Source organism: Cyanistes caeruleus, chromosome 1 (genome assembly GCF_971803275.1).
Source record: "Cyanistes caeruleus chromosome 1, bCyaCae1.hap1.1, whole genome shotgun sequence".
Classification (NCBI taxonomy): domain Eukaryota; kingdom Metazoa; phylum Chordata; class Aves; order Passeriformes; family Paridae; genus Cyanistes; species Cyanistes caeruleus.
In genome coordinates this window covers 138936382-138964186 of record NC_141701.1, presented here as the reverse complement: position 1 = coordinate 138964186, position 27805 = coordinate 138936382, and positions in this window count along the sequence as shown.

Below are 27805 nucleotides of genomic sequence, written 5' to 3'. Positions count from 1 at the left end.
TTCTTCTTTGCAGGGAACTACAAGCAAGCACAGCTGGAAAGACAGGTGAGGGTGATTTTCTGCTGTACACAGCCCAGTTTGGAATCAGCAACAGATTTGACAGTTTGGGGCATTTTGAGAAGGATGGTGAGCAAGGGAGAGAGTCCAGAGTAAAGGAACAGAGAATGAACAGAGATTTAGAAAATCCAGCTGGTTGGATTGACTGAATGAACAGATGATATCTAGTGTGAACAAGGGATAATGAAGAGGAAAACACAGTAATAGTCACCAGGCATGTGAAATGCTAGTGCTGGGAGAAGTTAACACAGTCTTCTGTTTTGGACATAAAGAAATAGGTTGAATTATTACATTGAAAAATAATTCAGTGTAAAAAGGGACTGGACATTTGGAAAAACCTCTCAGATTGTACAGACAGGAAAGAAAAAGACAATGTGCAGAGGCAGTGAAACTTATGGCTGTACAGATCTGTAAGAATTAGAGAAACAAACATCTTTCATATAGCTTTCAGATAGGACACGTTAAGAACCAATCTTTCTTTGGGAATCTCCAGCTTTATGATCCTTCCAAGCTGGAGTAAAATGGTCATGGTCTCAACAGCATTCCTGAACAGCAGTTTTCCTTCAGTGAAACTGCAACCCACTAGTGTTCCTCAAGAGCAGCCTGAAAACTCTTGAAGAGAAACAAAATATCTGAAAGTAATTAAAATTTGATAAAGAGATTGATCTTCCAAGAAGAAAGAAACTGTGATTTGTGGGAACTGTCACTGTTATTTATTTGGGAGTTATGAGAGAGCCTCTGTTGCAGCACAGATAGGATGGAAAAGTGGCATCTTCCTGTCTTACACCTCCTGTTCCCCTACTTAACCAAGATCTACCTAATTTGCTGATTTTTTGAGCTTACAAAAATGATGAGATTGGCTAGACACTTTACAGAAACAGCTTTCTGTAAGATAAGCATCTTATCTGCTAAGCCAAAACTCTCCTTCGCAGTACAAAACCAGTAGTGGATTAGGGCTTATCTTGGTCTCAGTCTTATTTGGGATGGGTCAGCTCAGCATCTTCTAGGATGTGTACTAGCCCTAAAGATTATTCGAAGTGCATCCTGTAAGGAAAATAAATTCCCTACCAAGTAAAGTAAAATAACACAGTCAAACAAACAAACAAACAAACAAACAAACCAAACTTCACAGCAGTCTTCAAATAACTTCTTTAGGGTAGAATGAAAAGGCCACATAACCTTGTCCTTCTGCATTGTCCTGAAAGCTAACCATTCTCCTCCTTGGTCAGGTGAAGGTGTGATCTGGTAAGTCAGGTAAGCTGGAGCTACACTGCCATGAAGGCATTTGGACCCAGTGACATACAAGCTGGTTTGAAGTACACTGTTCTAGGATACTAGCTATATCTGCCTCCTTTAGATTTGAAAGAAAAATTTCTGTTGCCATGCAAAGACCTTTAGTTAGGTTCTTATTTGGAAAATAATTAAGTGACAAATTTTACCTTACCCTGGAACAGCAGATACCTGAGGACCCTCCTCCCAAAAGAGGAAAATAATCCTAAACAAGTAATTCATGTCCCTTGTTAAACTGTAGGGGTAATGAATGACAGTCAGGGCCATACAAATGGGATCTGTAAGAGGAAATTATTCCTATAATCCACTTATGCTTCTCCTTTGGAGGATTGCTGATTTGCTTAGATTTGTCATTTGCATATTTCCAGCCCCTCAATGCTTCTGTGAATTGTGTCTCTGCCTCCTCTCTGCCAACAGCTGGCCATCCACCTCCCTCTAAGCTCTCTGAAAAAATTTGCCCTCCCACAAGTACACTGTTTTGTTTCTTGGATAGACAGTGATAAGTGTTGAGTGTAAAAGACTCTTTGATAATTTAATTCACTTTGCTGAATTATGATTCTGCATGCACCATTAGTTCAATCACAAACCAGCTACAATAAGAATTAGGTCTGTTTTGCAACATGAAGCAGACAAGGCTGTTCACTGGAGCAGTCAAGGGTGTTTAATGTTACATTTGTTGTTGACTTTGAAAACAAACACATGTGCGCTGATGTACAGCAATCTGAAAGTCCCATGCAGATGTAACAGCAGTGGCATCTCGGGGATCCCGGGCTTGTGTTCAGAGACAGATGTGTCAGAGATGCAGCAATGCTGCATGAGAGTCTCACACAGTTATGCCACTGATGCCAGCCAGTAGCTGTAGGGAAAGTGTCCATAACTTTGTAGGAAATCAGAGGACTCAAAACTGGAAATGAGGAGCTTCCATCATGAATAGGGGTTGTCTGAGGAGCAGTGGATTTATAAACGAGAGCACTTTAGGAGATGTGTCACTCATCTCCAAGCAGGCTTGAAAGTTTGAAAGAGGAAACTTCATGTCACTGGGTTACATTTAGTATTGAATTCTGATCAGCATTCCCTGCTAATAACATTGACTTTGACCTTAGCAGGGCAATCTGTGACAGAGAGGTAATCTCAACTTCTCTCTCATCACTTCTTCCTCATCACTCTTTCACCGCACATTTTAACACTCACTCATGAGAGGTTGGCTGGGAAACCAGAACCAAACACCACCTAACTGTGGCTGAGTGCCAGCCTACAACTACAGTCCAAAGCATATACTGCTTAAGAATGTCTCCAGTATTTATTTTGGAGAGCGTCATCACTTTCAAAATTAAATAGTAAAGTATTTAGCATACTCTCTTCTACTTTCCTCTTGAAGCCAGAATTTTTACAGGAAGTCCCCAGTCAGAAAAGTGGTTTTGGCAGGGAAATTGCTTTTAACCCATGGTATGTTGTTCACTTATGCTATAAAGGTCTAGGCTGGTCAAGGGGAGAAGCCAACAGCTCTATCCTTGAACAGCACTGCGTGACGTGGAGACGAGTGAGAATTCAGTGATGACAGCTCAGAGTTGTCTCAGCACTCTCCTTATCACAGAAATGGTGCAAAGCCATTTTGACACGTAGGAAAAGTTGCCCCACTTGGTAACGTATGACAGCACTACTAAATGAAAATGTTTGCCATTTACATATGACTGGGGACAGTAAAAGGATTTTACAGTAGTAAATTTTACGTCTTTTTTGTTCTGCTGATCAATAAAGCAGACAGAGCAAATTGCCTTTTAGATGTACATATTGAGAAGTAGGAATTTAATTTATTGCTTGACATACCTTTTCTTAAATTAAATAAGAAAATATCTCACAACCTTAAAGTCTAATGAGCTGGTAGATCCTTGTGATTTTCTATTTTTTCTGTGAAACAGCTTATAGACTTGAGCTGCCTCACCCAGCACACTTGCAATATTCCATGTCCAAGGACATGCTCCAAAATCTACTGACATCCATACAAGAGATCCAGATTAGGTCCCAACTATTAAACAAATTTTAATTGAACATATTGTTCAAGATAATGATCTGTTTCCTGTCAGAGGCTGTTGCAGCTTTCAGATCTCCCATTGTTATTTTATAATATTTACATTACAATGGCAGCTCAAGGTCCCACCAGATGAATGCTGCCTTGTGCTACACTCTGCCCAAGCACACACACCAAGCCCTGCCCCAAAGAGCTTATTGCCAATGCCATTAATGCAGAAGTTTCTTATTGACATGTTTTTGTATCATAAGGTTCTGTTACACTAAGGCAGCAATAAACCTATGATCCCCATACTATTTATGGATTGGTTCATTACATTTCTTTTAAAACGCACAATAAATGTCTAAACTGCTATAAATACATCAGCATTGTTGCTTATCTTGCTTGTTAAATTGGCAGCTTTGTAACCTCAAGACACTGCAGCTGTGTAATCTTTCACATCTATCTGGCACAAGAACCGTGTTTTTTTTCTCTCCCTGTTTCCATGTATGTAAAAGGTGCTTTGATACACTGATTGTAAATAAACTACAACTGCTACTGATTGCAAATACATTGCCTTATTCATAGAAATTCTATATATAAGGGCTATAAGGCAAGAGAGGACTTTCTATAGCTATTTGGTATTCTGATATTCAATCTAAATTAGTTATGTACCCAAAAAAAAAAAAAAAAAATAATGCTGTTTTCAGCCAGGAATCAAAATTTCAGTCATGCTGAAACTCCATTGGCAAATCCTTGAGAATAAGATGCTTCTTAAATATTCAGAGTTTTTAAACACTGGTGTTTCCAAAGACAAAAAGTCTAATCTACATATCCTCTGATATTGCTGCATTTGTCATATCTAGGAAGAGAGAAGATAGCGGAGAGCATACTCTGAATGAAGATATCTATAGTTTCTGTTACCTTTTTTTGGGGATATTCTCATGTTCTGTGCTGGATTTAGGCTGTATGGCTGTGGTTATGAACAGCTGCAATGATATTGGTGGCAGAAGTAGTAACAGTCCTTTTTTACAGCTCAGTAGCTGTTTATTTTTCTCTTCAGAAGTTCAGTTTTCACTTAAAACAACAAAAGCAAACCCCAATTCCTTTTAGTTATAAGGAATTTTATGAGTCAGAAAAGAACTGTTACAACTGGGCTGAGTAAGTAAGGAGTCACTCCAAATGAGCCACCAAACTCACATGCCAGGACAGCAACACACTCAGCACTGGAGCCTGGCTATGGGAGTGCTGAGTATTTGGGGAGACCCACCAAGCTTCCTGAAAAACTGTCCCTCAGAAGAACCTCTGCTGCTGGCTACGGGTCACTAATGTCTCCTCAAAACTTGAGAAGCTGCTGTGCTCTGTATCAGGCCAGCTTTCTGTACAAGCCTAATACAAGGCAGATGTAAACTACACTGACTTTGAAGAACAGCACTGATGGTTGCAAACCACTGACAAATGATCTCCTGGATACCGAAGGCAGTGCTGCCTTAGGTGTGCAGAGATCCTGCCCCAGTGTGCAAGTCAAGCCTTGTGGGTGTCCCCTGAAGGGCAGCAAGGTAAAGGAGAGAAAAACGTAAAGAAAGAAGAATTTAATTCTGTAACATATTTCAGAATTGACACTGGTTTTCATTGCCTACTATATTTTGTGCCTGACTTTTCTTCTGAGATGTTTGATTTTCATCACCATAGTTAATTCTGTAGGCCACAGTGCGCTTTGGCACCTTTGTTGTTTTAGGAAACCAAGCAGTATGATCTTCTGTCTGCTTTTAGCAAAAAACAAAAACAAAACAAAAACCTTCTTTTCTACAAAATCTGTACTTCATAAGCAACAAAAGATGATGTTTTTGCTTTGCTAAACTCAGGAGCTTGACTCTTTAAAGCCCCAATTTTTTTCCTGTAAATCCAGTAAATGTCCTCATCCTCTTCCCTAATGTTATAGTAAACTGCAGGACTTCATCCTGCTCCCTACCTTGCAGGGAGCTGGAAGAAAGCTTTGAAATGTGCCATGTTCATTCTGTAAGGAAGAATATACAGGACACCTGGCTGTTTGTGGACCAAGCAGAAAGAGGGTCACTCTGCTGGGGAACACTGTGCTGATCTCCACGAGTCAGAGGCCAACCCTTGCCCAGGTAGTCATGGCTTTTCTTCTTTACACAGGGAGGGAGAGGGAGGGAGAATGTAAGAGGGGAGCAGATGATGCCTGGATCTTGTCTGGGTACAGGACTATGCTGCAGACAGGATGTGACCCTGAGCTTAGGAGTGTACCTGGACACTCAAATTTGATAATAGCTCAAGTGTAAATAGGTTTCTCTTCACATTATGGTTTGGGGTTTGTTCTTTAGCTGAAATAATCTGCCTGTGATTGCTTCAAGCTGGACCCCTGTCCCTGAGAAGGCTAATCTATACATCGATGACTCTCCACATAAAGAGTCTCTTTTTAAAAAAGAAAAATGAAAAGTTTATTGTGGCTAACTTGGATCTTAGAATAGCAGGTGGCAATTTAATTGGAAGATGTAAGCTGCTAACTACTAATTTGCATGATTATAAGATTTTGTAATTGCCCTGTAAAAGTTAATTTGGCATAGGGTTCAGTGAAACTCAACACTGTTAGCATGATATTGATGTGTGTATGAGATTTGATGTAGCTGTTTGATATGTTCCCCGCTGAAAGACCAAAGGAGAGATTTGAGGGGGTGATTTTTAAATATATACATGCACATACACAGAGGTGAATCTTGTTGTAATGACCCCCATGGGGCCTGGATAAATGCATGTTGTATCAAGGAGTTCATTGCAGCAGGAGTTGGTAATTTGTTCCTTCAATATAATGAGAAAATATCTGGTTGGAACTGAACATTGATACCTAGTAATTTTTATGAAGATTACCTCACTGATTAACATTTAACTTGCATTTTTAAAAGAGGAATGTTTAAAATCCAAAAATGTGCACTTACATGATGAATACAACTTGCACAGAGGAAGCTGAGAAAAACCACCCAACTTTGTATTTAATGTATTAGTGTTTGCTCTAATACATCCAATTAGAGAGGAAAAAAGTATTTTGTTATTGGGTATGCATGAAGGGGAGTCTGAAGCAGGGCTTATTCTAGTGCCATTTGACTTTGTATGTGAACTATCTGCAAGAATGTCTTGCAGGCTGCAGTCCGTGAGAGGTTTCATGTGTACGGTGTGGATCCTGTCAGAGGTTTCAGAACACGGCTGCAAAAGGGAGGAGATGTGCTGTGGAAAGGGATTAGCTCCAGGCTCTGGTGTTGCAGGGTCTGGGACTGGTGGGCAAGGTGGGTCCATGCCACAGTCTCTGCCAGCCCCTGTGCCCCTGTGTCAGGACACAGCCAAGGCACAACAAGGTGCTCTTGAAAAACTGAGAGAAATGCCAGATTTTCCGCCCTCTTCCTTGTCCTTTCCCTGTAGGCTGGCAGCTCACAGTGGGTCACCTCACTGCCTCAGAGGACTGTCAAGGACAGAAATAAGATGAGAAAAGGAAGGTGTAGCAGGGGTTGTGCAAAAATACCAGATTCCTGTTGTACATCTACAGCAGACGAGAACAACCTACGCTTGACTGAGTTGGTAAGGTACACAAGCGCATATCTCACTAAAAGCACAATAATGGAATTGCTGATCCCATATATTTAAATTAGTAACATGTCGATGTGATTCAGTGGGCTGGGACCCAGTGTTACTGAAAACACACACACACACACATCCATACTGGTCTTAGAGGATAAAAATTGATTTCTGAAGTAGTTTTGTTTTGTTTTTTTCTCCCTCCCTTCTTGTTTTCCATCATATCCAGGGGAAAGAAATAAGGGGAAGGTTGCATGTAATGTAAATGGGATTGTAAATGTATTGTAAATGGGATATCCAAGTTAGCTTCTGTGATCCTGGCACAGATGGGTAGGTGACTGTACGCTGTTCTGCAAGGCATGAAGGAAGCACTAAAGACAAAAGGACCAGGAGTGTTCTGTCTGCTGTGCAGTGGCAGTGGAAAATGGCCTTGCCAAAAGGGTGGGTGGGTCAGAGTGGCCTGGAGAGTTACCCTTGCTACTGTTACATGTGTGTTAAAGGAAGTAAAACCGGAAGATTGAGAATAAATTACTACTGAGATTGAAAGCTCAGGGAAATGTATGACAAATATTTAAATATTGCATTATAGTCTCTAGACAAGCTCTTTTAAGTTGAGAGCGTGGGACTGCTTTTCTAATGGGATGGTGAAAGATGTGTAGATAAAGAAACAATTAGGAAGGAAATTGCAAGTCTGAAGATCTGAACCTATCTCTTACTCAAATGCTTTAAAGTCATTCAGGTGTTCACAACTATTAAAATACTTCACTTGTTTTATGTGCTTCAAACAAAGCAATGAAGCAGCACTGTCATAAAGAGCCCAGCCCTGCTCCAGCTGAAATTTGTCTGACATAGACAAAACAAATAAACCCCCCAGAAGCCCAACAGTGCCATTTCATGTGCAACATTATAGCTACTGAATGAGAGGAAATGTAGGTATGCATCACAGCAAAGTACTCTTAAAAGCTCATTTGGATGGTATGTTTTTACCTACAGGGGAAACTACTGTATATGCAAAACTCAGATGAATATTTACAATGTCCAGGAATAGGTACTGGCAAGTGGAGGGGGGGTGGGGGGGAACATGCTGCAAATGTAATCATCTTCTGAATGGTCCAAAACCAAATTGTTCTCACTGCTGTTGCTGAGCAACAGTCCCACTATGGGATTCAGCCTGTGCTAATGTACGGTGGGAGAGCCCAACCTACCTAGAGAGTGAGAGATTGGAGCACCAGGAGAGGCAGCAGAGTGGTCTGGCATGGCTGAGCTCCACTTCCCAGCAGCTGTGATCCCCCCAAGTACATATTTTCCCCATTCTCCTGGCCTTTTTTGGGCAATTTCCTCTCATAGCAGGCTTTAAATAAATACCAGTAGCAGAGTGCAGTGGTACTCTGCTGTTGTAGCAGGCTGGTTTGTACCTCAGCCACTTTCTGTGAAGTAAAGCATTAGCACTTCTGAGGTGTTCAAAGATGCTGAAACTCTGGGGAAGGAAAGGGAACAGCAAATAACAAGTCTACCAGAAAATTCATGGGATTTAAAAGCAGTGCCCCTCTGTGACTTCAGTTCTGAAGACCACAGGTGCTCTCATTAGGTGGTAACACAGTAAAAATCCACTGTCTAAAGTACAATAATCCACTGTACTTTGAAATTAAAATTCTGGAATACTTAATCATCTGACACAATATGATTTCAGCTTTCATTTGCTTCCTTCAGAGGATTAGTCTTTAAGCAACCAATTTAGAGACAGAGAAAGGAAAAGGAAACCACAAAAAAAATGCATGTTCAAATAATGTTATAGGCTTTTCTGAAGTAAAAGAAAACAAAAGACAAACCGAACCAAACCAAAAAAAAAAACCAAACAAAAAAAGCTAAACCAAAAAGTGATTTGTGGCTGATGGGATGACTTGAGAGAGTTTACTGTACCAAGGTGTACAGGAAAATGGTACATTGGAATAGATATATTTCACATGTGTATATGACACACCCTGTAATATAGTTCTTGGCTGATTTTGCTGTGTTGTTCATAATGCAATGTAAAGCTGACAGTCTTCTGGATGGAGGAGTATATCTGGGCTTGCCCTGGTTTCATAATCAAAATGTTTTATAACACTTTCAACTTTAGCTATTTTTTACAAAACTGAATCTTTGCTTTTATCAGTAACTTTCCCACCAATGTGGTATTTGTAGTATGGAACAAATTCTACCTACTTGCAGTCTGTATCCCTAAAATTATTACTCTATATGAAACTCTAATTGAAAATATGGTCATTTAGACTGAGTTATCAATGGACAGATTGACCCTTTACAGAAATAGACTTATAAGGAAGGAAAGAAACAAAAGAGTAAAATTAACAGCTGCAGCCACAAGATGCCTTATTCCATATGCATTTGAAGAGTGGTACCTGGTAGATGTTCTTAGTGAAAACCAACACTGTGTTTGTATCCCAGTCCCCAGACTGCCAGGGCTGTTCAGTCTATGTGGACACGTTTCAAAATCATCACAGCTGGATCTCACCTCAATATAGGACCAAACTGAGGGCTAAGTGTAAACAAGTATAACCTTTCACATGCCCCAGATCAAGATCTCATTCCTGCTGGGAGACAGGAAAAAAAATACAATCCAGAATGTGTAACCCTCTATGATTCCACTTCCTTCATGCAAGAGGAAAACTTCCTTTTACAAAATTGGAGAATAAAGTTTTCCTGCTTGTTAGACTGGCTGCCAAGCTGCTGATTTTGGGGTAGCAGTTTAATAGAGTTCCTTGCACTCATGACAGCCTAGGTGGGAAATTGCAGAAGAGCACAGAGGAAACTCTCACAATATACTTACCCCCTATTATTTCTCAGCTTATTCTGAAATTAGGAAATAATATGGAAACAGCAGGAGGATTCCTAGCCTTGCGCTATTTCCTTCCCCTGTGATCATGAAGTTTTATTGCTGCATGAGCCCTGCCATTTCAGAGGAGCTCAGCAAGAGGCAAGGTTTTCCTAAGTGTGGGTGGTCATGTCTGTGTATTCAGCAGAAGCAATAGGGTTACTCAGCTTGAAAAAAGGCAGTTTGAGATGAACTATGGAAGAATAATTTTCAAAGAGAAAATAACGAAAAACTAACAAAAGCACCCGGGGATTTCATTCTTTTTTTTTTTTCCTTCCCTTTTGGTAATTGCCACTGAAGAGTCTGGCACTGAAATGACATCATTAAGTCAAGGTATCTCACTCATACACTTATGGGAAAAATTGTATGAAATAAAAGGAGACTCAACCTATTGCATTGGAAAGCTCTTCTTCTGGTAAAAAACCAGTTATATACTGAAAGATGATGTGCTTGCTGATGCAGGAAGAAGTATAAACATTTTTCAATAATTTGGGATTTTAAATTTCTAGTATTTTACTATTATTTGTAGATGCAGATACTCACAGTCATATCCACCTTTATGACTGTATTAACATCATTTGTATCAGAGCTCCTTTTTCAAAACGCATGTATAAATAGGTTTCCTGGAAGACAATTTTGTCAAGCCCTTAAACTTTGCTTTTAAGCAAATAGTGCATAGGGAAAAAATGTTGACTATTGAATATTAGCAACACGCTGCTTGTAAATAAGCAGCAAAGGAATATGGCTACATACCGTGCAGTGGGTAGTGTTGACCCGTAAGAAAAATCTTTCAAGAACTTCATATAATTGGAGAAATATGATTTTTTTTCCCCAGAAAACTGGTGATAACTAGCTGTTCCAGTCAGTGTGGCTAATATTCCTCATTCTTTTCCATAGGTATATAATAGAAAATCATAATGGCAGAACCCTGTTTTCCCTTCCTTAGAATATTGGATATGCCCACAAGCAGTTTAGGTGCACATGCTACAGCATAAGAGAGAGTTAGGCTACAATGTCCACTCTGCACCTGCAAGTAACCCCTCTGAAGATCATGAAGAAAGGAGCAACTCCAACTATTATACTATACTCAACCATGTTCCTCCTGAGGCTAGTTAACTAAAATTCAATGAGTAAAAAAGAAAACTCTCCTATTTTCACATGTTTATGTATTTGCTTGCTCATAGTCATGGAAAATTGCTACAAGTAGAGACATACTTTAAAGCACACAGATACTATCTAGTATAATTTCTGATCGACATCCTAGGTTCAGAACACATGAAAAACAGTTAATGAAAACCCAAATCTTTCCGCCTTCTTCATGGAAATAAGTTAATGTTAGAAGGACAAATCTGGAAAATACTGGCATGGAAAACTAGACTTTTTGTTAATGGAGCAGCATTTCTATTACAAAACTTACACTAGTAACTTCATAATTAAAGAGAAATTTCTCTCCCTTGAGCATCTGTATGCTACAAGCTTTTGCTTTAGTTCTGGTCCTCATTTCCTCCCTTCATGCTGGTTTTCAGCCTGCTGCGGAAAATGAGGGGTACTGCAGCGTTCTTGAACGCAGAAAATATCTGCTCCTCTGATTTGAATTTACAAAGCAAAATGCTCTCCTCTTCAAGCTCTGCTCTGTGCTTTGTGTACTTTCATATGGTTAGAACACGATTAATTTATTTTTTACACTTGCTGCTATCTCTTCTCACTCTGGGGCTGTCACATCTCTTGCTCCGACAGGCATGGGAAGGGAGAACTTATCATTGCATTTAGATGGAATTTGAGGAAATATTTTGTCAATTCTATTGCTCTGCATCATGCTTATCTTCATGATTCATGAGATTCACACTGCTATTCCTCCATGGCCAGGTAGGGAGGGAACTCAAGAATTGTACCTATGATTTGCCCTGTTACTCAGAAAAATTGGCTGCTAACAGATGAGCCTAAATTGCTTCTTTTTATAAGTGAAACATCTCACACACATCTCTGCTCCCTCTTTGAGCCCTCCAAAGCAGGATAGTGTTGCTGTTCACTACCACACTGCAAGTTTCTCCTTTAAATGAGGTTTCAGGTTGAGAATTCCCCTTGTGTGCTTTAAGACACCGTTTTTTTCTCCATCTCTGAACACAGGGGCTGTCGGACCAGGAAAGCAGAAAGCCAGATGAGCCACTGCTCTCAGTGACTTTTGGCTGGTAGAAAATATATGTGTGCAACCCTTTTGGAGGTTGGCCCTGGAGCACAGGGCACCCTCTGTCCTGGCTTCAGCTTTTCAGGAGTGACTGCAGGGCACAGCCACAGTTCTGCCTTTCTCTCCTGCAGCGGAGTGTCTTCACCCAGCAGAGCAGTGAGCCCACGTACATGGGATGCATACTAACTGCTTATTGTCTTTCTGTCAGGAGCATCACCAAATCGTCTCACTTTCCCCAAATAAAAGCAGATCTGGATTGCAGAGCTGGCAAGAAAAACAAACAGCAACCCTGTTTTAAGTGAAAACACTGCCAGATGCCATGAGTAACACAGAGAACTAGCGTGAGACAGATACTGGGGAAGAGTAGCTTAATAGTTTTAATAGCAGTTTTCTTACCTCTGTCTGTTTATGAAAGCAGATAAGCGAAAAAAAGCCTTTCCCTCTCTTTTTTTTTTTGTTATGAAGCAATGCATACTTTGTGCTGAATGCCTCAGTGCAATGCTTCTTTTCCTTCTATCAGCTTGATGTAGAAATCTAAATATCAGTGAGCAGGCTGGGGTTTGGGCCAGTTTTAATGAGATAATACCGCACAAGGGATTGATCTCAGATACATTTAAGAGGCCTCCCAGCTACTGCTTTGCAATACACTGCAGATTCTGCAGCCTAGGAAAAGAAACAGATAATTAGTGAGATGTATGAAGAAATGCAGAATACAAACTTAGTCCCCAAGACATTTCATGCCCTGTGGATTGCAGACTCTTGTGCCGGGCTTATGCAGTTGTTTATTTTTTTGTCTGCCAAGCATGGGTGACAAAATTTGACAGGCACTATGCTTACTTATCTGTTTTTTGTGAAGTAATGCTTTTGCACATTTTTCTTCATTATAAGCTCTGAACAAGTGAGGTGCAACGTTCTACTTAAATAGCTTCTGCATGCAAACAGCAACATCACAAAGCCAGGTTGTAGGAGAAAACACAATGGGAAATAGAATTTTAAAAACAGTATGGAAGAAGCGGGGAAAAATATATTTCCTTAAGTATTGGTTATCCTTTTGTAATAGTTCACTTTGTGCCGTGACAGGAATGGAATGTATTCCATGGTACAAAATTGTTTCCTGGGAATGAAAAAGTGATTGACACCTAAGTTTGAATTATTGTGAATATGTGGAAAAAATGGGATTTTACACATCAACAAAGCCAATAAGAAGTTTGAAAAGCATGTTTGTATGGGCGAATTTTATTATAGAACAGTCTAGTTTTTAAAAGAAAAATGGTCCTCGCGCAGTAGGCTCTAGTTGTGAACAAAGCACCATTCAACAAGAAGGAAATGCTTTAACAGCTCAATTATTGATGATGCTGAGTCAGGAACCTGTGGATTTAAAGTCTACATTTGCTTTGTCACTGGAAGGAGGGAATCAGCCATAACAGAAAACCCAAAGATTTCTGATATGCCTACACTGGAAATGATGCATTTCTGATTCCGATGATATTTCTGTTAGACAAGTGATGGGCCAAGTACTGAAACCCTTCCACACCTCTAATTCCTTTCCTAGACAGGCCAGTTCTGCTTCAATCCAGTTGAGCTTTTACTGACAAAAGAAGAACTGTTTTCTGCCTCACACTCCCCCTAGTCCTGGCACCTCTGGGAGACCTGTGTGCATCCCTGCCATGGCTGGGCACTTCGGAGCCGTTCAAGCACCCACGTCTTTGACTAGCACCTCCGCAGTGGAAGCAGTGTGTGGGTAAGTGAATAGCACAGAGTGCTGCCTCTAGTTTTCTGAAATATGAATTGAAATTACTTTGTGTAAAGGATGAAAGAAACTCTGCTCTCCATGAGAAACATCCAAAGAAAAATCAGGACGTCAAACGGGCAGAGCATTGTTTGGCCAAAATGGCCTTTCACATTCATAGCACTTGGGTTGAATTATCATTATGTATTCCCATTGCCTGCCTCTATTGTCTGCACAATGTGACACAAGTTATTCCATTCCACCTCTCTGCAGAAAAAGATAGGCATAGGCCTTTGTAGCCTGAAAGAAAATATTTTTATTGGGCCATTCCTGATAAACATTTTTACACAATTACCTTACCTTTCAGCTGTCAAAGTACTGTAAAATTTTCAAGAATAAAGAGACCATTAGGAGGCATTAGCCAAGAAGTGAGAACCCTAATTACTTCTTCAAGTAAGTTATAAATGAAAGCAGCTGAGTTTCTGAAGGCTTGTCACCTTTGCAGTCATTTCAATAGACCTTTTCTATCCTATACCAGATGAAGTGGAGCAGTAAATGTAATGCACTTAGTCACATTAGTCCCGGTGCTGTGTTTTCTTTAAAGAAAAACTTACTTGAACTCCCTGCAGCCTCACTCAGTGAAGAAGCACTGAGAATGTAGACTTGTTACTGGAAAATATCCTTTGCATGTGCAATAAAAACTTGGACGTCCATATGGCCTGCAAATGGTCTATGTCCAACCAAGAAACAATTGGGTTCTGTTGTTCCTTAGATAAAAGGGTATCAAAACCAGTCTGACTTCAAGAGATAGGTTCTGGTTTCTTTTATACTTAAGTGTATGCAGTTTTATGATTCAGTAGGAGAATAGCTATATGCTTTTTTCTCAAAGGTGAATAATGTCCCTCCCTACTTTGGTATGACTTGATTTGTTGTATCCCTGTCTGTTATGTGACACTTCTGGAGAGAAAGGCAAAATTTCCCCAAGCAGAGGCACTGCTGTCTTCCCAACAGACCTGCCACAGCCAGAGGGGCATTCAGAGCATGAGGTGCTGCAAACCAGGCAGCACCTCTCAGTTACAGCACACACTGCATCCTGGCTGCTTCGTTACCAATATGGAAAGCTTTTTCTATGAACTGCTTCACCTGTTATCTATCAATTGCTTGCCTTGGTAAATTAGGTTTTTTAAAAGCATCTATATTCATGTACAATGTGTGGGTGATGTTTTTCGCTTCTTCTTTGTGTAAGTGTGGTCTATCCCCGTTACAGAAAGCCTTTGGGGAATATTATAGTATTAGAATCTCCTGAAAACTGATAGTTAAGTACTTATCATCAGGAATAAGTGAATCAAACCAATTTTCTTTCATTTTTACTTTCAGAAAGATGATTTTGTAGGACAAGGCTCTTTAATTGGATGTCTCAGCCCTATGAGATAAACAGAAATTTTCTTTCTCTGCCTAAAGAGAATATATCACAGAAAAGATAAGAGTATAGTAACACTGTCCATTATATAGATATATCTTTCTAGCTCACACCAATTCTCTGCATCAGACATGGTTTTTAACACAAATGAAAGCATATTAGCCTCAGAGGATACCAGTCAGAAATACATGTTTCCTAATTAGCACTTTGATGTAGCTTTGTCCAGGTAACATACATAGCTTTAATCATAGCAAGGCATTGTCTGTGATGGTCAGCAAATCCCTAGGTATCTTTTCATCTTACAGTCTGATGTCTCACAGATAAATGCCTAGAAAGACTTCCTTTTAATACCTGCTTACTGGCAGGTGCATTATGGGAGGCTCACCTTGATCCCTAAGATGCAGAAATTGCTTGGAACAAAGACCCAATAATAATGTAAAATCTTCTCCCAAATGTGTCTATTTCTCAGATCTTTTCTGGCTTATCAGCAAGTTTTCTGACAGAAAAAGTAAAAGTGCAATTTTATTTAGGAAGTGTGATAGCAGAACAGGTCTCAATTTCTTCTGAAAGTCTGTCAAAAGCAAAAATATTATAAATTCATAATATATTAATCATATAAACCCACTAGGGAATTTGTTGCTTCTGGCTTTATCTGTCATAGGGAAAGTCACACAACCCAAATGATTCCGTTTATTTCAGTAGTATAACGAATCAAATACAGTTTGTGACTCCATGGTTCATGATGCATTCAGGCTGTCTCAGAAGGTGCCGGAAGGGATCAAGCTGGGTCTGTACCTGAGCTGGGCAAAGGACCAGGACTCCCCATCTGCTTCCTTCTGCATCGCATAGGACATTGTAGGGTTTCCGAGTCCTTTCTGCAAGCTTGACTTCATTGGGCTGGTCGTGGTGAGAGCTGTGGATGGGCATTCGTACTGCAGGACAGACCTGGAGTTATCTCGGAATTATTATCAAGACCTGGGAAAGAAAAATTGATCATGGAGTATCAGCTAAAGGATTTGAATCTAAAACGTTTTGAAGCAAAGAAAAAACGCAGGGGATAATGCAAGGCTGAATATTGTTAGCACAAATCTGCTCTTACAAACAAGGTCAATAGTTTGCTTTTCACAATTCAGTTAACATTTATTTCAAGGCTGAAAGGAAAACACTACTGAAATTTCTAGCCTAGTCAGACATTGGGCTCAGGAAATTCTTCTAGGACCATAAGATCATAAAATTTTTGTAGTGGGGTCCTTTTCTTCAGCAGCAGCAGGTGAGGCAGTGGGCACGCACCGACGCTCTTTGCCCGCCCTGCCCTGGGCCTGTGGCGGAGCCCCGAGGGAGCAGCGGCCCTGCACGCAGCTGGCAGCAGATGCCAGGAGTCGCCCCAGTGTGATGTGTGTCACAGCGGGCACAGAAGGTCCCGTTCAGGGGACTGAGACCGCAGAAAAGGCAGCGGACATTGCCAGGGCACTGCAGCACTGCGGGGCCGGCCCGCTCCGGGCTGCGCTCGGGCACCCACAGAGGAGGCGAGGCAGGGACAGGCTGCTCCTGCAGCTCGGGGGCACCTGGGGAGGGCAACAATGCCGGCAGCCGGGGGAGCAAGGAGCGACACGGCTTAATGGCTGTGACAAACCAGCAGCAAGCGCACACACAGAGGAAAGGAACAGAGGAGGGCCGGGGGCGGCCTGGGCAGTGTGAGCTTCCGCCAGAGCCGCGGGCAGCCGCCCCAGGCCCGGCACCGTGGCACAGGGACACGGCCAGAGAGCTCATTAGTGGCTGCTGGAAGGAAAATCAGAGGGACAGGAAGGCCGCTCTCCACGTGGGATCCGAGCCAGCCCTCGCTGCGGCCGGCACAGAGATCCCTGCCCATCTCTGTGGGCTTCCCATAGGCCGTGGACACCCGTGGGGAAGAGCAGCCGCAACAGGCTGTGACCAATCCCTGCGGGGGCTGGACAGTACACGCCAAACTACTTTTCAAATTGTCTGCTTCTACTGCCTGTGCTGCCCTTTGTCCGTCAGGTGAATGCATTCCCTGAGCAGACAAGTCCTGCCTGGCGCCCACCCTCTGCTGGTGTCCAGGCCTCCGTGCCCTAGGCAGTGCCACAGCTCCCAGAGGCTCCTGTCCTTTCTCTATTTTGCTTTTAGTATTGTGGGTACTGCACCAAGGACTTCTTCAATCTATTATCACCCATACAAACCTGGATTTCATCTCCAGTCCCTGGATAATCAAGCTATTTCAACAGCTGACAGTTTCTGGCAGAGGCCTGTTCTACCATTTTTTCCCCACAACATATTTTTCATAGTTAGTTAGAAATATGCAATATTTTGTCATAAAACTAGTCTCATTTACAGAATTTGAATATTTTTCCTGCTTTACAGTCACCTTTATCTTACAGTTTTGAGATATTTTTTTTCCAGTTCAAAAAGTGTTCAACACTTTTGCTTATGCTGTTAGAGCTCTCTCTGCCACTAACCCCACATACCGCACTTATGTAATGTTTTGTAATGTGTGGCTATTCTGTGAATATTCTCTCCTTTTGTTTCTTTATTATCGGACTCATTATCTTAAATACCTTGAAACTTAGGAGCTACCTAGCTGTCTCCAGATAACTAAAGAATACATTCTGAATTTTGTTGCCCTTCCTTCTTTGTTTTGACTGCTCCTTCACTTTATATCATCAGCAAGTGTAATCCACTTACAGCATCTTCTTTCTTCCAGGTCATTGATATATAAAGTGAAGAGAATTGATCCTCACACTAATCCTTGTGACTCTCTTTTAGTCACATCCTTACATGTTAAACTGTTAGAATACATGGTTACCTCTTGAAAAAATATTTGAGCTAGTTCATGGCTTATTGAAATTAGATATCCCAAGAAAGCTGACACTGCAAATTCAGAGAAACAGAATAGTAAGAAAGGGGATGTATCTGAAAGCCATTGGTCTTGGCAGGAGTCGGCCAGGGCTCTCCAGACCTCCTGTGGCTGCAAGCACCATCTCAGCAAATTCTGTGAGGTGAAGGGCCTGATGAAGGATATGTTCTGGGGCTGCCAGCAGCCACTGACAGACTTGCATCAACTTGGTGAGTCCCAATGTGAGTGGCCCCATGAGCAATTTCCTCTTTAGAATGTTCTTGATCTTGTTTCGAAGCTCCCAGAGGTTTAAAGCTGTCTCCTTATCCCTGTCTCTGTGATGTGAGAGAGAAGTCTTTGTAGTTTCTAATGGAAAGCTGTCATAGGCAGAAGTTAAAAGGGGATTTCTTTTGCATCCCTTTGCTTCCCCAAGTCAGACATTTAACACAAAGAACCTGACTTTTCTACAGAAAAATCTAGTTAAACAGAATGTATGGATTCTTGTTATCTGATATTTTTATTATCCACTCAGAAAGAATCCCATCAGTGGAGTCATAAGCACAAGCTTGCTTTCTTGAATCCATGCTGACTTTTCATAATTAAATCAGAATTTCCCCAAGCCTGACTCTGAGTGGTATTTAAATTTTTTTCCTACTGCTGCAGTTAGACAAGCACTGCACATTTCTTGCTTCAGAGCATTTCCAGTCACCTTTCCTGAAGAGGAAGATAGCCTCTCTAGTGTACTGGATCAAGAGACCTGGATTTAAACCTAGCCAAGATGCCGGTTGCCTGTGTGAATTTAGGCAACAGACCTAACCTGCTACATGCCCTAATACCATGTTTCTGAGCAGAGACAATAATTTCCTATCATTCAGGAGGCCTGCACAGGTAAATGTGAGGTGCTTAGATGCATGAAAAAAAATACTATTAAACATTTCTTTATCAAATTACCTTGGCTGAAGATGTAATTCCTCAAAGGTGATAAATGTCTAACTACAATAGGAATTAGACTCCTAAACAAATACTTTTGAGGCACCTGGGCCAAGTTCACATCACCAGACTGGCTGTAGCAGTGACTCCAGCCTTTTTAAACAGAGCTGGCTGAGGAAGAGGCACTGCTGTAACTCCACTATAACTGAAGATGTTCTTGCAGAGATGTGCCTGTGGCTGCAGCATCTGAGCTGAGCAGGGGGCTGCTGGTGGGCAGCACACTCTGTTGGGATACATTTCTACAGCCCTTGGTGCTGGCTCCCGCTCCCTCCCCACCAGCCTCTAGAGGAGGACGAGGCAAATGCCTTTTCCTTTCAAGCTGGAGATCCTCACTACCTTCCTGGCTGGTTTTCAGAAAGCTGCACAGTACTGTGGTAACAAAAGGACTCTGGCTGCAGAAGAAGAAAAAAAAAACAACAAAAAAAATAACTCTTGTGCCTGCTGTTATATCACATTCACTCATGCACTCACTCCACAGCTAGCATTCCTCTGGCAGGACATCCTGTCTCCAGCTCCTTACACACAAAAAAATTACACACCAAAAAAATCCTAGGAAAAAAAATTAAATTCCTTCGCTAGCAATGCATAACATTATTATGCTGTTTTGCAGATGGGGTGGTTGAATTTAGGTAAAACTTCGACTTTTTCAAATACCTGAAAGTGCTCTATTCTTAGAATCATGGATTTTGTCATGATTCTCAAACTCAAAATTTCGGCATGTACAACCAGGAGAGAATTTATCAGACATGGGCAAAGGATTAGCATTGCTAGCACAGTGTGTAATTCTTATTCTATAAAGGGGAAGCAGCTGCAAACTCTGCATCCTGATCTCACATCTTAGATGCATTCAACCCTGCATACATTGTATGGTACACAAGAAGTGTCCTTTGTTCTATTCCATTTTGATTTTAATGACACAATTTCAAACCTGCTACAGAAAACCCATTTTTTTTACTGAAACACATGAAGGTGTTTTTCATCAAATAAACGGGTTGAGAAATTATTTGGGTGCTTCAGAACAAAGAATTGCTCTGGCTATCATCACAGACATTTTGAATGGGAACAATTTACCATGGTGGGCTGTGGCTTCAGGAGGAGGAGGATAACGGTAAGTGTTAGTTTTGTTCACTTTCCGTACCAATGAAGAAATAAAGAGGCTGTAAGTGGATTCATTTGCTGTTCAATTGTGAAGTGGCAGTCAGAACAAAAGACAAGGGCAACAAAGTTCAGACTGAAATGATAAAGAGCCAGAGAGAGAAAGGCAACTTAAAAAAAAATACAAATAATGAAAGTTTTTTGTCTAGACCTAAAAGTAAAAACAAAGTAAATTTTCTATACCCTCAGAAATCATAAATGATGAAATTAATTTGTACAGTTCACTTGCATACACAGGTGCTGCTGTTATGGATATATATGGATATTATAAATCTGCAGGTCACTAAAGCGATTACTCTTTCCCCCCTGTCTCTGAATGCCATATTTTCCAGCATGCTGGATCCCATCTGGTCTCAAAGTTCTGTCATTCTTCAGACATCTCAATTTCTTGATTACCTGTCAGGTTATGACCCTCAATTGTTTTTCTTTTTTTAATATCTCTTGCTGTTCACTTGGGAGATGTCCATGTGTTTCTGACATCTGCCAACCAACCCCCTCCATGAGCCCCATGACAAAGCACTAATTATTGTGTTTATTTCAATGGTATCCTCACCTCCTTTAAAGAAAAGACACGGGCTTTCTCTCACAGCACCCATACTGATCACAGTTCTTGTATTTGTGCTCTTCCGTAGTTTACCATAACTATCTCCAGGTTTTTCATTGTGAAAGAATGTTCTTTGAATCCAGAAGGATTGCTCTTCAAGGTCACAGCTGAAGGTGTTATGCAGCAACAATTTCCATTGTACTTAAACGGATAAGCTTACTTTCAGTTCCACTGCCAACCAGGGCTATATCCTATCCCTTGATCTTCCTATGAGGAGGAATTCTTCAATTTCCATTCATTCTAAAAAACATAATTAATTGTTTTGAAAAGTAAATGCCTTTGTTACTGAAAGAATCATATTTTAAATCTGGATCCTTATTTCCACTTTTCTTCCAATGTTCTTCTCATTTTAATGTCTTAATAACATGAGAAACATAAGGGGAAATTCTTGCCCTAAGTAAATATGCAGCAGGTGTGAACTTTTGATCTGGACTTGTAAGCTAGTCTTTGGTCCCTTGTGATGACAGAGGATCATTCAGAACCCAGGGTTTAACCAGTTTTGTGTTGTTTTCCGTGACCACAACCATCATAAGTACGAGATTCTTTGTGTGGAGTCCAAAGATCAAGTTGAACTTCTGTTGCTGCTGGGGCAAGGATGGAAGCCATTCAGTAGAATTCAAAACAGCCAGAGCCAATGGAAAGAGCAAGGGAAAGACTGTAAGACTCTTGTGTGGCAGCCAAGTCCCCCATTTCTCAACTAAATGAACCTTCCTCTCACCAAAGAGAGGATTTTTTTCCCTGCTCTGGCTTGGCTGGGTCTTTAAATTCATTCTATCTTAATCTTAACAGATGGCATTGATCACCAGTGCCTGTATATTAGGTAGAGAACATGGTTTTTCCAGTCCATGATCAGTTCGTGGTGATGGGATCTCTCCCTTTTAGAATCTTGTTGGGGAATGCTTAATGGTACACTTTGAACAAGTTCAAGCAGGGCCTAAGTGACAGACTGCTTATGATAGCCAAGGTGGGAGGGACTGTGAACACCTGCAAAACCTTTGTCTCTTAGGGAACTTTGCTGGCACAAATTCCAATAAACATTATCATATAATCACTTTTTTGTACTTAGATGCCCAAGTTCAACTGAAATCACCTTTTAGATATTTAAGTAATTTGGCAAGATTCAGGATGAATAGTTGTTTTATTTGTACAGCTGAAGAGTAGTGTTGCCTAACAGTATGAGGATTGTAATATGAAAATATATGAGCCATAAAGCTCACTTTCACTGTGCCTGTTTCTACTTCTTTCACTGCAGTGATAATTTTCTTCTTATCCTTCACTTATGTCATTAATACATAAAATTTTTTTTCTACTAAAATCATTTGAATCTATTCATAATCAAGGGGTTTAAAGCAGCAGATGAAAGTGAGAGATAGCAGTCAGCTTTTTAGGAAATTAATGAATTTACTTCATTTGCAAATGACCATGATGCTTATAGAAGTAACCCCTATATTAAAGGATTAGCATTACAAGCATGAGCAGGCCATGGTGCCCTGGAAGTGAACTTGTATTGCAGTAGGGTCATGTCTGAATGAGAATTAGTTTTTGCCAAAGTTGTGCCCTCAGAGGATTACATGTTACTCTCAAGAGGCCAATCCAGACAAAGATTAAATCCACGCATTGGAGAAATGGTGCAGCTTGTATTGTTCAGGACACTGTGGGTTTTGGAAAATATACAACCATTTACATTATTCAGTCTACATTTTATTTGATAATGTGATTGTCAGGCAGTAGTTACGAGAGTAACAGGGCTGATGAGCAGTTGCTTGATGAGCAGTAGGCTTCAGACTGCACACTTTAAGTGGGGATAATTTGAAAATACTGATATTTCTTTTGACTGAAGCCTATAATAATGAAGTGTACAGGATACTGCTTTAGTTATCTCATTATCTTACAACCCCAAGCAACTTTTGGACATATTGTATTGATTAAAGCAAGAGAAAGTTGGGCATTTCAGCATAATTTATGCAAACTCAAACCAATAATTAGAACAGCTAATTAGCTATTGGTATCTGATTTTATATTAATCAGGAACTAAGATAACAGAAACAATACACACAAGTCTTGTTTGGTAATAAGGAGTTTGGTTTCTCTAGCCTAGCAGTGATCATTAATTTTGCTGTGTTTTGATTTAGTGTTTGTGTTAATATATTCCAGTATGTCTGAGGATATGAAAGTAACACCTGGTGTGCTCTGTGCAAATGCTTCTCTGCTTCAGGAGAAAAGCCAAAGGGGAAATGCAGCTAAACCTAGAGCATCATTATAAACAGTCTGGTGGGGATAAATGCCTATACTTTCTAATGCTAAAAGAAAGCAAATGAAAATATGTGGTCCTGTTTGTATGTTTGTATATTTGTAGAAAGAATGAAGGGGGTAGTGCAGAAAGAGCATTTATGCTGAGAAGATTTTTAATGTCTATTTGTGCAGTGCAAGGGGTTCTACATGCAGGTTTTTGTTTACATCTATGCTCAGTGTATGTTTGCAATTTGTTAGTGGAGGCTGTAAGCCCAATTAAAAGAAAAACCCTCTGTGCTCAGAGTTTTAATTTTGCTGATATCCCAAGACTGTCAAAGGTAGATATTCCACCTAGATTTGAGCTCGCCAGCAGTGAGCTTTGCTAGACTGGAATGAAAATAAAGACACTTGAGTGCCTTTTATTTCCTCAGCTTCAAAACAGTCTCTTCTCTCCCTGGGAATAATGCTCTTCTCCTTATGCAGAACTTATCTGGTAACTCACATAGTTAGCTTATTACATGTGAAAAAGAAAAAGGCTTCAGGAATAACAGGCAGGGTCACTGATTGGGAAGCACAAAACCAGAACAGGATTCACACCAAGCCGAGATGCTGGATAGCTGAAGAAATGTGGCATATACTTGGTCAACTTCAGCAAAGACAGAAGTATCTACTTTTTAATTTCAGTACATAAATACATCAATGTCTTTTGAAGATAGCTTTTATTCTATTATGCCTTTTCAAGAAAGGTTGGTAGCTGAATCAGACCCTTTATCAGATGGCATTTCCCACTGGTATAATACCTACAGATGAAAACAAAATTAATCTGGCTCTATCGTTCACGTTATTAAACTCATCTTTAAAATGGGAAACTGGAGCCTACCTTTATGTGACAGAAAGCCAGAGAGATTTGTTCAGACCTCCCATATATCTTACATTTAATAGTGTAAGATAGGAAAAGCATCTTCTTTCTTATGTCCATCCACCCCATGTGCATTTGCTTCCCACTCTTTTGTCCTTTTATATATTATTAAGCACACTTACAAGCACTCTAGAATTATTAGCACATAGAAACTGGAGCTTATTATAGGCAGTGTATCCCTACATTAGCATAGCATCTCTGATTCAACAAGATGTGGTGAAGCTTCAGCAGGAATTTTCTAGCCTGTGAGGTGAGTGTAGTGGTCAGTGGAGCTGAAGGGATAGCTACATCAGCTAATTTACACACTGCCAAATGCATTTTTGCAGCCTACTGGAAGAAAATGAAAATCCTACTCTTTAACAAGCCTTCCTGAAGGCAGTATGAGAAAATGATTACATGCATAATAAGTCCATGAAATAACAAATCTCAGCTTTGGGCTCTTCAGACCTGGGATTTTGACTCATGCCTACTTCTGTATAAAACCTGAAAATCTAAGAAGGGTTTAGCCTGTAGCAGGAATTCCTTCTACTCCTTGTGATGCTTTGTCTGCATCCTTCCCTTCCTTTCCCTCCATCCCCCAGTCCCTGCCTGGAAAAACACGCACACACAGACACACACACTTGCAAAGCAAAGCAGTTCAAAAGAGAAAGAATGTGTGAATGTCTACAAAGAGTCAGGTTAAATATCTGTGTTGCCTCGTTAGCAAAGGCAAGGTTTCACAAGGGCTGGCCAATGGCTGATGGCCAGGAGAGATGAAAATGTTAGGCAAAGGTGAGCAGTCACCCTTTTCTTCACAGAAAGTGTGGACATTGGAATGGGCTTTGCAGGGAGGTGGTGGAGTCACTGTCCCTGAAGGTATTTAAGGACATACTGGACCAGGTGGTCAGTGCCATGGTCTGGTTGACAAGGTGGTGTTTGGTCATAGGTTGGAATTTATGATCTCAGAGGTCTTTTCCAACCTGATTCTGTGATTCTGTGATAAAGTGACCCTTCCCTAGTACATTTTTCAACCCTCCAGCAATCTGTAGGTCTGGGCAGCACTGAACCAAAGATTTTTTCCTTCTTCATAGGCCTTGATGTTACCCAGTAAGTACTTTTCTAAAAACTTTTCTAAGCCCAGAAATACCTGTCACCCACAACAGCCTGCAGGTCTGTGTTCCCTAGCTCAGCCATGTGTTATAAGAAGGATCTCATCTCATCTCAGGCTGGTGCACTGTCAAGTCGCTTTGCACATATACTAAAAGTCAGACCCTTGATCTCCTGCTGATGTGAAGAATGCAGAGCCCCTCTCATTCTGAGGACATCCTGTCTTGGGGACTGGATTGGTGAGAAATTCATTGTCATTGTTGTTGCTGCAGGGGGAGTTTTGAGAAATGAAACCACCAATAGTTAAGAGAAGGAAACCTTATGGGAACACTCAGCTGATTAACAGCCAGGTTACAATGGCAGATGGACAACTGTGCTACTGATTCATGTAATGCAAAAGCAGAAGTTGCTTTTGGGCACCTCTCTTTTCCAGTACTATCAAGGCACGACTTTGTAAGCCTGAGAAGGTAGAGACACATAAAAGCTTGTTTGAAGTACTCTACTCAGACCTGGTTTAGTTCAAATTACTCTGGTGGATGCATGTGGAAAGCAACAAGAGAGAGACAGCTGCTCCTGCAGAGTCCTCAAGTGTAGTCGGCACCACAGAAACATGCCTGGGGAGATTGTTGTGACTACAGAAGTAACTCACTTCTAGCCCACACAGCCTCTGCAGAGGCTGGGACAAGAAATGCCACATTATCCCCAAGGCAATGCAGCAGTGTCGTTTTGAAAGATTATGGTTAATTTCCATAGCCATAACTTCCAAAGTTTGAATTGTAGCTGATGGGTCAGTGCCCAAGTTTTTCTGCAGGATTAACCCAAGCTCATCTCAGCTTCTGTTTCCAACAGATGATGTTCAAAATGTGCCCCCCAGGCTTATAATATGTTGGACCACCTTTTGAATTGCCCATATCTGTGTATAAAAGATGTGACTTTTGGCACCACATTTGGCTAATGGAGAGGATTGGAGGAGGAAAGAGCTCACTCCAGCTCTGTAGGTCCACACACCATGACACCAATGGGCATTGCCTGGATCACGCAGTGGTGCCTCACAAAATGTCTAGCAACCCACAAACTTGTAAGAACTGTAATATAGCAGCTCTGCTCTGGGGGAACACAGGTCTATCATCATAACCATGAATTGTGTGGTCCATGCGCACTCAGCTCTGTCATCAGCTGTGAGAGACCTGACTGCTATGAATGTGGGGTTTTTTTTCTTTCCTCTGGGAAGGGAAAAGAAAATAATACTTCTCACAAATACTTGTGGAGGATGACTACAAAGAAGGTATTCAGCAGGATTAGATATATTTTCATTCCACTAAAATGTGTGTGCCCTTTTTTATCTTGCAGTACTTGTTCAGTGTTGGAAACATCCAATCAAAGCACAAATTTGGCTTTATTTTTAAATTGAAACAAAAGCCATAAAGCTGAACAAGGCAGAACTAAAAGTAAACCAGCCAGTTCCTCTCATCTGCTATGGACCTTTACAGCAAGCTGTTTTACAGTACCTAGTCTTCCTCATAACCATATACTTTTTCTCCAGGGTATCATTTTAAGCTTTAGAAACTGTAGAAGCCATCCCAAAGCCATTTTTCCTGAAGGGAGTACTTAAATGGCAAAGAACCCTCTTCTCATGATTGAGAGTGTGTAAAATGCTATCCTGATCCTACCAGGCTGAAAGCTGCAGTCCTCATTCTTTCCCCAAACTCGTGCATCTGCAAAGGGACCATTGAATTCAGAAAGACAGTGCATGAGCTTAGCAGCACGCCCGTGTGTTTTGCATTCTAAGAGTGGGCCTAAGAAGCCATTTCCCTCGCACTTCTCCCTTTTATCACAGAAAGCTTAATCTGCTGGGATTAAAATTATAACCCACTGACAATCCACTAGGAATCTTGAGACAATCCCATTTTCAGACACTTTTCCTTTTTGTCTGTTGCTTGTTTTTGTTGTTATAATGCCCTGTCTCCTGGTTGCTTCCTATAAAAAAAGTAAATCCATATTACCAGCATATTACAAACGAGCCTGCACTTCAAATATGTCCTTCCTGGTGAGAAGTAGTAAATATGATGAGAGAGAAAAATTGTTCCTGGGAGATTTTCAACCTAATTTTGTAGACTTAAGATATCTGTTTGTCCTGGGAACTCTCTGCTTGCAGCTCCCATTAATTTCAGTAGCAGGTGTCTAAATATGTCTCATACCCAGAGGTTCACATATTTGTAGAAGGATGTAGATAAGGTTTGGATAAGCATATAGCAATTCTCAGGTTAAACAAAGCAGAGCTTCTTGCCTCTTGTTGTTCTCCTAATGCTACTTATTGTTGGATATTAAATATGCAGGTGATAAGGATGCACCAAGCTGATCTGAGAGAGAACCAGGTTTGTTTTGTGTTTCCAAAAGCATGGTACCCTCTGTGTAGATGTGGAGTACAATTTTTAAACTCTCTTTAGTGTGAAAACTGAAATTTCTTCACTCAGCTTCTTAAATTTTGGGAGGAAAGAAAAAGGGAACAAAGGTCATTAACTACATCATCTGTTTTCAAAGATTTGTTTTCTTAATCTAAGCTATTTTACTCCTCTCCTCACCACTTTCTAGTCCCTGTAGGGAGGGGTATGCCCTATCCCAGGATAAACTTGCTGTGATTCAGAAGAAAGGAAGCCCACAAGTCTCAAAGAGTACACGACTCATTCTTCCAAGGAGATGTCTTGCTATTAATGTAGTGTATTAGTGGCACAGTGATTTAAAGACAACTACAGTGAGAGGACACTGGCACAAGTCTTCTCTGAAAGGTCAATTTCTGCTTACCTGGAGACACACACATA